The following is a 13267-nucleotide window of genomic DNA, read 5'->3' as shown; positions in this document are numbered from 1 at the left end:
TAGGTGAGTGTTCCTTATTTGATTCTATGGCTTGTTGTTATCATTTGCTAATGTGTTAAGTGCTTTTAATGATTTCCAAAACGAGCTTCCTAGGCGAGTGTGTACTTTATCGCACTCGACCTAAATAACTGTGCAATTTTCAAGGATTTAATGATTGAAATGTTACTTGCGCATGAATGTAAACCTCTTGGGCTGAACTGGCCATTGCCCCTTGTTACCGGTCGTCTCGAGCCAGAAGCGGACTCGGTCGGGCGATTAGGGACTTGGGTGAACGTTTGGTATACTCGAGTATTACCCTGTAGGTTGGTGGAGACTGGCCAACGGCCAGGACGGGGGTGAATGAATGAATGAATGAACGAACGATCGAACGAGGGTTATTGATAAACGAAAAATGCAGTTTCAAATGATTGGAGGAACAAGGGGAAATGTCAGGAGAACGAATGAATGAAATAACGAATTGCTCCTTGTGAGCCGTATCCTTTTAATGAATGTGTTACTATCGCTTTCCATTGTAAATGTTTCTTGAATTATTGATACTCCATGTTTAATGTATTGGATTGATTATCTGATTATGTGTTCGGAACCTCACTGGGCTTTTAGCTCATCCCTTTAGTTTTGTTTTCCTTACAGGGGAAGGCGAGCGAGGACATGAGCTTGAGATAGACTAGCCAATCTAGTTTTGTTTCTTTTGTTTCTTTTGTAGTGGTTCTCGCCTAGTGCTTGGCACGGGCTGGATGTATGAAGGATTGAGAACCCTTGTATATTTGATGTTTATATTCTCTTTTGGGTTGGCAATGTATATAAGTTCCGCTTTAAGTTTGGATCAATGCCCTATTTATTCTTGTGATTTATTTCAATTTTTAATTGAGGACTGTAGCGAACGACTGAGTCCCGGCGAGAGCTGGGCAGGCGGCCCGCCGAACCCTCGGGTACGCCTTAGGGGGAGGTGGGGTCGTTACAAGTGGTATCAGAGCTTAGGCTTCAGATCTCTGTAGTGTATCCTAGATTAAAGATTAGGATACCGGACTGTGGGATTTTATTGGACTTGAAAGTTAAGCGATTGAGGGATAAAACTTATAGCTGCTTCGCGTGGTTTCTACGTGGAGTGACCCTGGACTAAGTGGTGAAAAAGTATGAGGGACTAAGTGAAGCTATGAATTGCGATTGTTATAGGCCTTAAATCTTTCTCATGGTATCTGAAGACCATAGATAGGTATGTCAGGTAGGAATTCCGATTGTAGATAGTTTACTCTTGAGACTGCAGCTCGAGATGTGAATTATCTTATTTCGGATGCTCGTGCCTGAGTACTCTATAGTTGAGGTGCTGCTAAATACTTGAGACTTGTATTTTGGGAACATGAACATGCTTTATCTGACTAGAATGAGCACAAGAGGTCAGGGACATCTAGTTTGGATAGTAAGTGACGTGAGAGACCAGACGGGCTGATACTGGGGCGACTTCACCTTTTCCTTTTGATTTACCTGTATATTGTTACTACATGACGTTAGTATACCTGTAAGCACATGGTTATCTGTCCAACTTGATATGTATTTGTGTATTTGCTTATCCGTCTTCTTGGTATGGCGTGTTATGTGGGTATATGTTTATTTGAATATTTGGTGCCCTCAATAGTTACTTTAGTAACCTTATCGTGTTTATTTACTAAATTACCTTTTTGGGGGAAAAGAAAAGAGAGGGAAAACATATATATGGACGGGAGACGTAGCTGTGGACGTGGACGTGGCCGTGGGAATGAACGAGCTCAAGAGCCAAGAGAGGAAAGAGAAACAACAGCTGCACAAGAGCAAGGAATGAGGGTTGAAGCCGAAGACCAAATGGCAACGGTAATGCAACAAATGACAGATATCTTGGCAAGACTGGTGGCTCAACAAGGCCAAATGGCCGTGAATCAACCCCGGAACCCTGAAATCGGAGAAGATAAGGCTCTTGAGAGGTTCCAGAAATTTACTCCTCCGAAATTCCTTGGAGGATCTGATCCGGATATAGCCGAACAATGGTTAGAGGCCATGATTAATATTTTCACCGTCTTGAACTACACCGAGCAAAGACAAGTAAACTTTGCGGTGTTCCAATTTGAAGGATCGGCCCGAGCGTGGTGGAACGTTATTAAAGCAAAATGGGAAAGAGAACAGACCGTATGGACATGGACGAATTTCATAAGGGAATTTAATGAGAAATACCTCCCTCCTTTAGTTCAAGAGAGGAGAGAGGAAGAGTTTATTGGACTACGCCAGGGAACGTTAAGTGTGGCCGAATATGAAATGAAATTTACGAAACTATCCAAGTTTGCTTCTGAATTGGTGGCCACAGAACGGCGAAGAGTAAGACGGTTTATACAAGGATTAAATTTGGAACTCCAAGAAGCATTAGCGGCAGTACAAGTGAATACGTTTACGGAGGCCCTTGAGAAAGCTCAAAGAATCGAGACTGCAAAGGCACAGATAAAAGCTTCCCAGACCCAGAAAGGAGTGCATCGAGTAGTGTAGTGGAGGAATTAAGTGAAGCGAGAGTCCCTTCCAAAGTGCAAAAAGTGAACTTTTTGTCCCACCCACCATGGACATTAGGGGCGATAGATTAAGGATCTACAAAAGAAAGCCAAATCAGATTTGGGAAAAGTTTTCAAGAAAGCCAAAAGATGGCTTCTCACGTGGTCTGTGGGTACTGTGGAAAGGCAAATCATGTCGAAAGCGATTGTTGGAGAAAGGGGCGGAAATGTTTAATCTGCGGAAGTGGCGATCATCAAGTTAGCAACTGTCCGAGGAGACAGTCACGTGAAAGCAATACTCTGCAACTGGATGGAGCTAAATCACAAGTGAATGAAGGAGGGAAACGAACTAGCGGACCGGCAAAGGTTTATGCTTTAGACAACCGACAAGTTCCGGACTCGTATGAGGCAACTGAAGGTAAAATTTCGAGGACGAAATTTTTTTAAGGGGGAGAGAATGTGAGGACTCGCAAATTTCTTGTATTTTTCTCAAAAATACCCTTTTATTTGAAAATTATTATTTATCAAAGCCCACTACCCAATTATTTCACAATAAGTGTAAGTAAACGTAGAAAATAGGGTTTTACGCTTCGGTTTCAAGTTTGGAGCAAAATTAGGGTTTTCGCGATTTTTTCGCCGAATGAATTTTCGGTACAGAGTAAGGATTCAATTTGGTGATTAAAAGTGACTTTTAAGTGAGAAATAATATGTGATTAGAAGCAATGAATAAAAGTTAGTGAAAAGAAATTAAAAACCCTAGTACGTATGTTTTTAAGAAAAACGGCGCGAACCGGCGGGTCCCGCGCACTACCGATTGAACGCACCACTTGACCACCATTTCCTTACCAAACAAATTTATTGAACTTGAGCAAAATATCTTCTCTCTTGGCAGCAAGCTTGACCGAATTTGAGGCTAGGAAATAACAAGAAAGAAAGAGAAAAAAAGAAAGGTGGTGGTGGCGACACTTGTCGCCACCTCAAGGCTTCTTGACCCAAGACCAAGACCATCCATTTAACTCCAAAACTTAGCATTTTTCCTCTTCATTTTGTTGCTGCTGGCCGAGAGAGAGAAGAGGGAAAACACCAAAGGAAAACATTTCATTTCATCTTCAATCCAACAACTTAGTGAGGAATCAAACAAAATAAACCGATTAAACTTGTTCTTGAGTGACTAGTTAGTGAGTTGTGGTGAGTTTTCTGAAGGAGAAAGCTTGGGCTACTCTTAGTGACCTCTAGACAAGGTAAGAAAGCTTATCTCTCTAAGTTTTACTTTTAATCTTGTTAAATTAAGCTTAGCAACTTGATTTAGTGGTGGAATCATGGATGATTATCATGTTTTAGTAGTTTTCCCCTTTTTATTTCATGAACTAGGGTTTGGGGAAATTCTGCCTAATTTGTTGCATGCTGCTTATATGTTGCAATTGAGGTTTTATAAGGTGTTTTGGTAGTGATTGGAGTGAGAAATTAAGGAAAGTTCCACTAAAAACTAGAAATTCCAGAATCTGGAAATTTTCCCCAACATTCTGTCCGAATTTATATCTGTATGTTATAGGCCGATTTAGCCTTAGGTCAAAGAATGAAAGTTGTAGATAATGGTATTTTATAGGTGCCTACAAATTTTAGCTCAATCCGAGCAACGTAGGACGTGAAAAGTCGAAAATACCCTTCCTGTTTTAAGTATTTCCCCAGCAGTCCGTTTCATCAGTTTGTCCAGTTTATCACGTTTTTTCACTAGGACCCATTCGGATTTAACTTTTTGCCAAAATATGAAAGTTTTAGTGTTCTGTCTTAGATTTCAAATGCCTCTAAGAACACCGGAATTGGACATTTGTACACTGAGTTATGACCATTACAGTGTCTGCATTTAAACAGCCGATGAATTGGTTTCTGGTTTAGTAATTTGAGAATTTGACCAAGTTACATTAGAAACTGGACTAAGTGACCTTCATGAACATTATATCCCTGTGTCTTAGCTTCGAAACGGCATAGGTTGTGTCTTAATCCGATAAGCGTAGCCTCAGATATGTTATTTCCGCATTCGCACGTCAAATCTGTCTTTTGCTAAATTGAATTTCTGCACTTGTTATTACTGTATTTCTTATTCTTATGATATTGTGAGCCTATGGAATGGCTCTTGACTTGAATTGCTTATGTGTGATGTTGGGTTGTGGTTGAGGAAAAATAATGAAGCCAAAATGGCTGGAAAATTAGGTAAACACAAAGGGCGTGCTGCCCAAATTTTCGCCCGAGGGCTAGGTTTCTATTTGAACTTGTATACTTTTGTTTGGCCAATACCATGACCGGTTTTCCATTTTAAAACATGATTTTTCATCCGTGGGTTCAAACAACCCTCTTCTTACTTGAAAATTATCTTTACACATTTTACTCCTAATTAGTCGGGTTTCTTTGTTTCCCTTAAATGTTTTGCTTGATAAACTGTAATATGTTCTCTTGTTCAACCTTAGGTTTCATTGGTGATTAAGGGTAATATCCGGAAGGATATTTTGCACGATATTTTGCATTTCTAGGTGAGTGTTCCTTATTTGATTCTATGGCTTGTTGTTATCATTTGCTAATGTGTTAAGTGCCTTTAATGATTTCCAAAACGAGCTTCCTAGGCGAGTGTGTACTTTATCGCACTCGACCTAAATAACTGTGCAATTTTCAAGGATTTAATGATTGAAATGTTACTTGCGCATGAATGTAAGCCTCTTGGGCTGAACTGGCCATTGCCCCTTGTTACCGGTCGTCTCGAGCCAGAAGCGGACTCGGTCGGGCGATTAGGGACTTGGGTGAACGTTTGGTATACTCGAGTATTACCCTGTAGGTTGGTGGAGACTGGCCAACGGCCAGGACGGGGGTGAATGAATGAATGAATGAACGAACGATCGAACGAGGGTTATTGATAAACGAAAAATGCAGTTTCAAATGATTGGAGGAACAAGGGGAAATGTCAGGAGAACGAATGAATGAAATAACGAATTGCTCCTTGTGAGCCGTATCCTTTTAATGAATGTGTTACTATCGCTTTCCATTGTAAATGTTTCTTGAATTATTGATACTCCATGTTTAATGTATTAGATTGATTATCTGATTATGTGTTCGGAACCTCACTGGGCTTTTAGCTCATCCCTTTAGTTTTGTTTTCCTTACAGGGGAAGGCGAGCGAGGACATGAGCTTGAGATAGACTAGCCAATCTAGTTTTGTTTCTTTTGTTTCTTTTGTAGTGGTTCTCGCCTAGTGCTTGGCACGGGCTGGATGTATGAAGGATTGAGAACCCTTGTATATTTGATGTTTATATTCTCTTTTGGGTTGGCAATGTATATAAGTTCCGCTTTAAGTTTGGATCAATGCCCTATTTATTCTTGTGATTTATTTCAATTTTTAATTGAGCACTGTAGCGAACGACTGAGTCCCGGCGAGAGCTGGGCAGGCGGCCCGCCGAACCCTCTGGTACGCCTTAGGGGGAGGTGGGGTCGTTACAGCGGCGGCGGTGGTGGCGGTGGCAGTGGAGGTGGAGGCGGTGGAAGTGGTAGTGGTGGAGGGAGAGGTGGTGGAAGGTGTGAGAACCCGTATTTTTCCCATTTTCTAGGTTTTATTATTTTCCATGGCTTGTTTTCTGCATTTTCGTGATTAGGAAAAATTTCTAGATACTTTTAAGGAGCAAATATTATTTTTAGATGATTTTTGTAGTATCGAATAGGTTTTGAGAAATTAAGAGCGTATACCAGACGTGGGACCCACAAGTGCAAAAAGTTCGGAAAAATTCGGTCAACTAGGTTAAGTTTTGGATACTGGAATTAATTTACCGGGTGTTAAGAGATAATTAGAGGAGGCTAAGTGGATTGGTATAAGAGAGACAAGATAGGTAAGCATTTAATAAAAGGTGACAAGTGTCACCATTTGAGTGGGTTTACCTTTAAGACCACTATTCATGGTCTTACCAATTGACTAACTAAATCAAAAAACAACCAAAATTTCTCCATTTCTCTTCCCTTGTTGGCCGGCCCTCTCTCTCAAAAAAGAAAGGAAGAAACTCTTCAAGTTTTGCTTCCATTTAGCTCAAATCCATCCAACCAACCATTGAAACTTGCAATTTCTCCATAAAACATCTTCAAGTAGTGTTAGTGAGTTGATTTGTGGAGTTATTTGGAAAACTAAGAGGACCTATTGCTCTCTCTCTCTCTCTTGTTTCTAAGGTGAGTGGTGAAGAACTACTCTCCTCCCTTTATTGATGCTTAAATCATGCTTAGTGGTAGTATGAGATGCCATTTTATGGATTATATTTTGAGTTGTGGTTGAATTGATGAACTTTTATAATTTTTGGGGATTTTTCTGTTTTAATATGAACATGATTGTGTGGCTATCTATGATGATTGGAAAGGGTATGTAATGACTCTAGGAGGTGGAAAAAGTGATTAATTACAACCAATTTCTGGTTTGGAAGAAATTTCAGAAAATTAGGGTTTTAGTGGGAACATTCTGCCCGAATTTATAGCTCCTAGTTAGAGGTCGAATTGTCCTTGACTTAAAACATGAAAGTTTTATGGAATGACATTTTAGAGGTGCCTACAAAATTTCAGGTCAATTGGAGTAGTGTAGAATGAGAAAAGTCGAAATTACTATTGCTGTTCTGGTTTTACCCGAATGTAAGAATTGCGCCTGTAATTGGTTGTTTTGGATGGAATTGCTTCCGAATTAGTTGTTGAGGTCTTCTGATGAAATGTAGAAATTTTTCTTAGATTTCAGCAGGCTTTGGAATTTCTGAATTTGGACTTAATTAGGCTGAGTTATGATGTTTACACCAGAATGCATTTTGTGAATCTGTTTTACGTTTATGGTGTAGTATCTTGCATTTTTGACATGGTTTCACTCAAAAATGGGTTGAGTGACCTTCTTTAATGTTATAGCCCTGTATTTTAGCTTCAAAACGGTGTATCTTACACCTTCATCCGGTAATCATAGTGAAATTGGTGACATTACCGCAAAATGAGGTCAAAAACTATTTTTTTTTCAGGGCCAAAGCTAATTGCCTTTCCGAATTTTCTGGTTTCCTCTATTGTTTGTGTATGCTTAGGGAACCCTATTTTGGTAGTATGTAGAATTGGTTTATGACTTATAATCGAGTCTTATTGTGTTTATTTGAATAGTTTAGGGCTTGACTTTCATATCCGGTCATTTCCTAGCTAAATTTTGTACTTGAATGCCATTAAGCCTAGTGAACGGCTTTTGGGAATGAGATTATTTTTGTACGAGATGTTGGGACTGATTTGAGGACATAATGAAGCCATGATGGCTGGAAAATAGGTAAAAACAAGGGATATGCTGCCGAAATTTTTCTTGAAGGCTAGTTGGATTTCCTTGTGATTTGATCGAAGGGCTTTTGGGTTGTTTGAGCCTAGGTCTTCATGTTACCTTTTCGTTACCAAAAATCATGTTTTGCACCCTTGCTTTAGTAATTATTTGGCGAGGCATACGACTGGTAGTCGAGCCTCACATGTGCATTCTGTATACTCGATTTTGAAAGTGGAACCTTCAATTGTTTTCCTTGGATTATTTTAGGGTTTCTTGGTGATTAAAGCTCTCTTTTGGGAGGTATCTGCACTGACCCTGGTGAGTGTACTACTCACTTGTGTGTTACTATATGGCTTTGAATGTAAATTGCTTGAAGTGAATTGAATGTGACTTGATTGAAGTGAAAGTGTACTTTATCACTCTCACTTATATGCCTTATATCATTGTTGTCATGTTATTGGAATGTTACATGAAATATTACATGAAATGAAAGTACTTGACTTGGTGTCGATTGGACGAGTATCCAACGACTGGAAATGTTATCATTGAGCTCAACCCCATTGGTAGTTGATTGAATCGAGCCGGCGAGGGCTTGGTCGTGCCAATTAATGAACCTTGGGTAAAGTTATATGGAATCTTGTAGTATGCGAGACTCTCGATTCCGGCATACTCGAGTAATACCAAAGTGCAAGTGTTTGGATTTCGGGCCCGGTAGGGGGATGTTAGGTGGAAGGAGTGGAAGTAAAGTGGAGTCTACGGTTGGTTACTTTTGAACATTGACGGAGAGTCAATGACGTCCGATCAAGAAATGCAAACGAGGAAAGGGCTCTTGAGAGCCATCTGTATCCTTTTATCACCATATTTGACGTGTGCCTTTGCTTATTTTTACTATATTGAATGAAAGATTGATGCTTATATGCACTTGGTTGCGTAAGTGATAGTATCTCACTGGGCAATTAGCTCACACCGTTCCTTTTGTTTTCCTTACACGAATATGACTCTTTTTGGAATGAATCTTGATAGATGGTTGCCGAATGAACTAGATGTATATCTCTTTTGTATTGTATATGAAGTGAAACCCTAAATGTATCTTTAGGGCCGTTTTCACTTTCAATTTGGCAAACCGTGTATATACTAACTTTTGAAAACTTTTGTATGTCACTTTGGGTTGTAATTGCTAAAGTTCAAGGTGTGAATATTTGTTTGATATTTGGTTGCATTCTGACGGGTCGGTTACTATTCATGGCCGACTCCGAATTTCATTTTTTTTATTTTGGGTTATTTTGCCCTTTTGCCTTGTTTACGCGCGTTATAAGTTCCGGAACGCAATAGATCGCTCTAAACTGCACCGTTAGTCCTGGCGAGAGCTGGGCAGGCAGTCCGCTAACCCCTTTGGTTCGCCTTAGGGGAAGGTGGGGCTGTCACAGAAGGAGGAAAAGGAGAGGAAAACATACATGAGGTAGAAGGAGAGGTAGTGGTGGCAGAGGTGCTGGCAGTGGTGGTGGTGGAGATGGACGTGGGGGTGTGGGTGGGGGTGGGGGTGGAGGAGAAGGCGGTGGTGGTGGAAATGGTGGAGGCCATGGTTGGGGAAGTGGGAGTGGTGGTGGTGGCGGCGGCAGTAGTGGAGGAGGAAGAGGAGGTGGTGGTGGTGGTGGTGGAGGGGTGAAGGAGACGGTTGGGGATAGAGAGGTGGAGGAGAAAGAAACCAAGGTGGGTGTTAGGGATGGAGATATGGTGGAAATCAACCTCCACCAAGTAAATGAGCCCTAAAACTGGATTTGGCATTTGCAAGCGCCTAAGAAATCCAGAGATTGGGAAAAAATTTTTGGGGTTGCAAAAAGGCGGAGGGAAGAAGGAGAAGAATGTTGGTTTTCGTCCGTTGAAACAATTTTTGTTCTGTTAAAAAATGGCTCCATTCGGTTAAATCCATTTTTTGTTGGGTTTACAGTTGGGTCTAACACCAATTTCTTCATTTCCCGTCAATTGTCATTAATTGGCCAAAATTACGTAACTTTGAGGATGAAATGTGCTTTGGGTGAAACTTTGAGGATGAAATTAGTCAACAGCCCAAACTTTGAGGATGAAAAGTGCATTTTTCCCTTTAGAAAAACTTTAAAAGTTTAGTCAAGATACTAATCAAGGAAAATTATTATATTGGCATACACATAAGAAACAATGATAAGACCTAATTTGTTTTTCTTTAATGTGTTTTGCCACATTTAGAGAGAATGAAAGAAATACTTTAAGCGAAGAAGACTTTAAGGTCATGAGAGGGAGTCAATTAGAGATTGCATGATTCTAGTTCAATAAGGATTGACAAAATAATATTTTTAATGTTGTGAAGATCACCGTAATGACTTTGGAGGGTTTATAGAAAATTGTAATAGCATTCTTATTGCCTTCTTTTGCTCATGATCAATAGCTACTATAGTTCTAATGTTTATGTCATCTTATTGCATCTTTGTATTCATACAAGTACTTCAAACCTAGATTTTAATATTATTAACTTACTACTAGCTTCATGATGTATTAGTTTATAGTAGTAGTAGTTGTTCACACTACAAGAAATTGGTCTTTTGTGACAATAAAAAGTCGTCACTGAAAGCCAAAAAGTCGTCATTATATGAATATAATGATGACTTTTTCCATTGTCACTTGGTTGTCATAGATTCTAAGTCACAAATGGGTCCATATGACAACCTTTTGAAAGTCGTCACAAAATTTTGTTATTCAATGATAAGGGGAAAGTCATCACTAACAGATATTATTTTGTGATGACTTTTCGTGTCACTGTTTCACCTATATTTTTGTCATAAATGTAGTAAAAGTCGTCACAAATTTGAAGTCTACAGTGACGATCTAAGTTTGTCACATCCGTCTTATTATTTAGTGACAAAAATAGTAGTCACTTTTGCATGTCAGTGACAACATAGGATTGACCATTACGATTATAGCATTGTCATAGCATTTTCAACAAATTATAGTAGAACATTCTATTTGACAAAAGGCAAAATTAATGTAGAATGAAACTACAAATTCATATATATGGCCATAAGCATCTATATATTAATCAAAATAGAAGTTAACAAAAAATATTGTGTCCCGAAACCCACATAATCAATTCAAGCACTATTGGCCAATATGTATCCTTCCCAAAAAATAGAGTACTAGATTTCCAAACTAAAACATAGATTGCACCACCAATGTCAGACTTTAACCATCTCTATCATCATATCCAACAGTCTCCTTGTGATCAATATCAAGCTGGACTGCATTGAGAATAAAATATTATATGCATTAGAATAGACTTTAGTAAAAAAAATATGCTATTGCAACCTTACAAAAGTTATCTAAGTACAAGAAACAATTAACAAGTTGTGTATTATCCAAGGAGAAGTGATGAGAGAAAGGTACGCACTAACCATAATGGATAACTTATAGTAGTATAAATGTACATATGGTTCATCAGCATTAGTAGCTAAACATTGGTTTTTTTCCCAAGCTTGGGAAACTTGAAGTACATAGATAATTGCATCTTCAAAGCTAGAGGCTAAAAATAAAATAGAGTCACATACATCTTTATGAAGTTCTTAGCATCATTTTGTTTATTTTTTTTCAGGTTATATATATATCAGCAAGAAATGACAATATGGGGTAGGCACTTGAAGAAACAGCGGTTATCAGCTAGGTATAAAAAATGGATCAGCACGCTTGACAAAGAAAAGTAACCTAGAAGAATGCATCGACTTGGCTTGGATTCATCAAGCCAAGCCTCTGGCGACCATAATAGAAATTTCTATGAGGAGCTGAGGCTGTCATTCAAAACTATGGAAGAGAATCAACTCATTCAGCAGGTAACAATATCTATTAGAACAGGTCATTGTCATACTACACTGCTTTAGACTTCTAATTGCAAAATTTCATGAATTTTGGAACTCTTTCTTGGGTTGACTTGTATGCTGAAGATAACTACAACATTGATTATAAGCCAGATGTAGACCACTTTTGAGCACTGTACATATTTTAAACTCATCCAGTAACCTCAAGTCCAGGTTCAGAAGTTCATCAGACTGCTGCACATACCAGAGTCTACGAGATCCAAAAGGTAAGACTGTTTAAGGAGCACCATAGAATATATTTTAAATAGACTCAATTCCAACTAGTTATGTAGCTGAACATGAGTTACATGGTGAATCAAATAATAATAAATAGTTAAAATAAAAGCAACATTTCTTGCACTATAGCCTATGAGCATGTCACCATATTCTTCAAATCGCTTCATCGAATTAATCATGCATGGCAACTCTGGGAAAGAAAATCTCCCACCAGAAATAGAATACACCACACTGTTAATGAGAGAATAACCTTAGTTTACTAGCAACCTGTGACAGCCCCACCTTCCCCTAAGGCATACCAAAGGGGTTAGCGAACTGCCTGCCCAACTCTCGTCAGGACTACTAAGACGGTTATACACAAACTAATATATCCCGAAATATATTTGTGATACCCCAACTTTTAGGATCATCTTTTGTGTAGTCTCAAAGAGGATATTACAGTTTCTTTAGTTTATTTTTATTTTAAACCATTATTTTGTTTTAAAGAAGAAACTAAAGTTATTTCTTTGGGTTTGATTTAAAACCTTGTTTTATTTTAAAAGACTAGAAACCCTAAAAGTCTAATCAAAACCCTAGTTTCACTTGTGACTGATCGTTTTCTCAAATTTCTCATATTTTAACCGAAACCTTAAATTCAATTTATGGAATTGTAAAACCCCTCATGTTTTTCTTAAAAATGCCTTTTTATTTGGAAATTATTCATTTATTATGGCCCTACTACCCAATCACCCCACAATAAGTGTAAATGAATATAGAAGTAAGGGTTTTCGTTGTCAGTTTTCAAGTTAGAGCGAATTAGGATTTTCACGTTTTTCCGTAGTGTGACTATTCGGTACGGAGTGAGGATCAAATTTGGTAGGTAAGAGTGACTTTTGGATGAGGAAATATTATATAATTAGAAGTGATAATAATAAGTTAGTGATTAGAAGGCAAAAACCCTAGTATACGTGATTTAAGAAAAATCGGCTCAAACCGACGTATATCGATCATTACCGATTGAACCCACCACTTCCCTACCACCACATACCCTTGATATTTTTGCAAAATATCCCCCTCATCCTCAGCCATATAACCAAAATATGTGGCCAAAATGCAAGGAAAAGAAAACAAAATTTTAGTTGGTTTTGGTGATGACAAGTGTCAACCACCTATGGTTCCTTGACCAACCTTTTGTCTCACCTTCTTATCTTCCATTTGAGTTCATCTTTCCTCATTTTTTTTCTGTTTTGGGCTGAGCTTAAGAGGGAGAGAGAGAGAGAGCAAGAGAAACACCTTCAATCCATTTTGAGTTTGAACCATTTGAGTGAAAACAAGAAAAACTAAACCGATTAATCACTAGTTTGGAAGCT

This window comes from Coffea arabica, chromosome 10e (genome assembly GCF_036785885.1).
Source record: "Coffea arabica cultivar ET-39 chromosome 10e, Coffea Arabica ET-39 HiFi, whole genome shotgun sequence".
Classification (NCBI taxonomy): Eukaryota; Viridiplantae; Streptophyta; class Magnoliopsida; order Gentianales; family Rubiaceae; genus Coffea; species Coffea arabica.
This window is presented reverse-complemented; position numbering follows the sequence as displayed.